Raw genomic sequence first — 3,750 nt, forward strand, 5'->3', positions numbered from 1 at the left:
CGAGATAGGCAGCATAATGCCTATCAATTGGAATAAATCCCAAAGATAAATATAAATATATATTTATAAAGATAAATAAATCCCGTTCTACTACTTTTCCACTCGATGCAACATACCTTAATATAAAAGTAAGTTGATCTATGTGAGCTATATCCGGAGTAGAATCTATTATAATACTGTAGTATGTAGCTGATTTTACATCTTCAACTATTTTGTTCTCAATGTTTTTACTTATTATTTCTAAAAATTCATCGCAAATGTGATGCGACAAGTAGTTTACATTTCCACGGCCCTGGTGACCATATTTTTCTAAATGTAATTTTAAAAATTCATCGTATTCACTCAAATACTCTAAACATGACAGGTAATTTCCCTTTCGGTTGCTTTGTTCACTTTCATCATGTCCTGTAAAAGCTATCCCTATCGACAAACTGCTCGCCTGAGAGTGAATTTCGAGTAAAATTCACGGCTTCACAAGCGGCTTCACAAAAGCTTCACAGCAGATCTTGTGAAGCCGTTTTTTGAGAGTGTGTGCGTGAGATTCATTATTTCATGAGCGCGTTTTCGTAAGGTTCATTTTAACGCTGTAATGTTCATTTTCAATCGTTCTTTCCGCACCGTTGATTTCCAACGGTGCAATGAAAACATTTTTTGTTTTTAGCAAATAAAATATTATTTTTTTTATTTTTCCTGATTTTATGGCAAGCGTAAAAAGACAACAATTAACATGTACTGATTTAGACCCGTAACAATATTTTTCATCTTACGCTTCATACTTTTTTTTCATTCTTATTATCTACATAGTTTATACTATACCATTCCATCCAGGCAGCGTACAATTTTCAACGCTCGTACTCTGCGCCAGCTTAGCCAGGGATTTCTAATCCTGTTCCACATGATACCGCCCACGATTTGTTATCGTTTTTCATTATCACGCGGCCAGTTTCGATCGGTGCAACGTAAACATAAAATAAACAAGGACATTTGCTCCCTTCCAAGATCAAGTTTCGAAGAGATTCATATCCTGTATCAATCAAAGGTCCACGCGAAAACTTTCAATGGAATTGCCAGCGTGTTTCGAAACAAATTAACATCGTGTGTTTGAGTTTAGTATCGTGTGCGATCTCGATTTCATTTTGACCGCATTAACACGCGTTTTTTTGCATCTTTCACTCCATTTTGTATCTACAAATGGAATCTAAGACCGATATAGAAGAGATAAAAATACGTATGTCAGTTAAGTATTAACAAACGTTTTATTTAGGCATACTTACGTATAACAAACGACGAAAAACAAGGTTGGAACCTTGTATTATTGGAACCAATAATATTCTCGTATCGAGTGGCGATTCCTGTCATACAAGAAAAAACAAGATTATTAATTAATTTTTCTATAATTTGCTAAAAGTATAACATATTACTTACTCGAGTTAGTTTATGATTCGACCGACCTTCAACTTTGGCGCAGTATAGTAACCTAGACGAAGGTTCAAAGGCTAGCTTTATCGGTCACGGTTTGTAGAGGTGCTAGGTGGCGATAGAACATTGTCTCCTTCGAATTTGAGGCGTAATTCTTACGGAAATCAGATGTGTACGGAGGACTGAAGGTGTTTTGCCTGAAAAAGTATGCTTCATTAGATATACATACGAAAAACAATACAACAATCGTCCATAAGAATGGACAATACTTTCCTGAAGGGAATGTTAGTTGACTGATAGAATGCCACAATAAACCAAGGTCACGCACTGTGAGCAGAGCGAAGAAAAATCCAATCCAGCGCCTATGTAGAGTGTCAACAAGAGCGGTTTCCACTATCCTGTTTGTTGAGCAATGAAAATAAGGAAGATTAGGACACTGACACTTCTTCGAGAATCGTTAGCTGCGATACAAACCGATTTAGAACCGATCAGCAGCAAAAACAACCAATACTAAGGTTGGCTTGTCTTTCACTTCCATTGGCAGGTGCATCATAGAACTGAATAATCACGAGCATGTCCAATAATTTGTTCCTTTCAAATGATGCGAAAAAGATGTGGCCGTCAATTCATACGCCGTATTCGAGGGCGACCAACAAGAAGTATGAGTCAGTTGCAAGAGGAAGAGGATGCAGAATGTTCAAACGACCGCGTTAGACGCCATGGCATTGATTGTAGAGGGTAGCCTACCTTTGAAGCAGTAGGCCAAAGGGACGTGTGGGCACAGTTGTAAGAAAACACGCGCTTTTCTCCTTTGACGAAGTATTTCACACTACGGCACTTGAATCCAGCTTCTTGATCCTTCCTGCTTCCTGATTTTTGTACACAAAAGCCTCTACTAGATATGAGGACCGGCAACTGTGGTCCTATGTCCGCGTTGCTTTCAAAAAAACACCAAACAACTTGTCCTGCTTCTGCATCGTCGTATTCAGCCGAAAGCAGCGCCAGCAGGTCATCACGCTGGCGGTACAACTTACCAGTGCCGGCACAGGAACATCCTTTTAGAACTAGAACTGGAACAACTTGGCAAACACTATTCCACAATCGAATACACAGTCCACGAACTGACGCAATCCACAATTCACTAACTATTCCCGTATGAAAATGTACAGCGACCGAGCGAAAACAGAAAGACAGATTTTTAGCCTACTACGACCATTTTGAACATTCATTCGACACACGCCGAACTCTATCGCGATACAGCGAGCCACGCACACACTCTCATTTTGGGGTGATTCGAGCAAAATTTTCACCCCCTTTTCTAAAAATTCATCCATCGATGAACACTTTGTCGATAGGGTTGCTGTATCGCGATAGAGTTCGGCGTGTGTCGAATGAATGTTCAAAAAGGTCGTAGTAAGCTAAAAACCTGTCTTTCTGTTTTCGCTCGGTCACTGTCTAGTTTCATGCGGGAATAGTTCGTGAATTGTGGATTGTGCCAGTTCGTGGACTGTTTATTCGATTGTGGAATAGTGTTTGCCAAGTTGTTCCAGTTCTAGTTCTAAAAGGATGTTCCTGTGACGGCACTGGTAAGTTGTACCGCCAGCGTGATATCCTGTTGGAGCAGACTTCGGCTGAATACGACGATGCAGAGGCAGGACAAACTGTTTCAAGACATTTGAAAAGCGACGCGTGGGGACATATGGCTACAGTTAACGGTCCTCATATCTAGAGGTTTTTGTGTACACAAATTCAGGAAGCAGGAAGGATTCAAGTGCCGTAGTGTGAAATACTCCGTCAACAGAGAAAAACGCGTGTTTTCTTATTTACAACTGCGCCCACGCGTCCCTTTGGCCTACTGCTTCAAAGGTAGGCTACCCTCTACAATCAATGCCATGGCGTCTAACGCGGTCGTTTGAACATTCTGCATCCTCTTCCTCTTGCAGCTGACTCATACTTCTTGTTGGTCGAAAACGGCGTATGAATTGACGGCCACATCTTTTTCGCATCATTTGAAAGGAACAAATTATTGGACATGGTCGTGATTATCCAGTTCTATGATGCACCTGCCAATGGAAGCGAAAGACAAGCCAACCTTAGTATTGGTTGTTTTTGTTGCTGATCGGTTCTAAATCGGTTTGTATCGCAGCTAACGATTCTCGACGAAGTGTCAGTGTCCTAATCTTCTTTATTTTCATTGCTCAACAATCAGGATAGTGGAAACCGCTCTTGTTGACACTCTACATAGGCGCTGGATTGGATTTTTCTTCGCTCTGCTCACAGTGCGTGACCTTGGTTTGTTGTGGCAATCTATCAGTCAATTAACAGTCCCTT

General features: G+C 40.6%; 1 long non-coding RNA gene across 1 annotated transcript; it reads right to left on the minus strand.

Annotated features, from left to right (window-relative positions):
* Positions 1 to 420: 420 nt before the first annotated feature.
* On the minus strand, positions 421 to 2,776 carry LOC125769727 (uncharacterized). The gene is made up of 3 exons (XR_007419093.1): positions 1,426 to 2,776; positions 1,275 to 1,352; positions 421 to 1,198 (listed from the first exon to the last, which is right to left on the minus strand). It is a non-coding gene; the product is annotated as an uncharacterized LOC125769727 (long non-coding RNA).
* Positions 2,777 to 3,750: the final 974 nt, after the last annotated feature.

Source organism: Anopheles funestus, chromosome 3RL, assembly GCF_943734845.2.
Source record: "Anopheles funestus chromosome 3RL, idAnoFuneDA-416_04, whole genome shotgun sequence".
Classification (NCBI taxonomy): Eukaryota; Metazoa; Arthropoda; class Insecta; order Diptera; family Culicidae; genus Anopheles; species Anopheles funestus.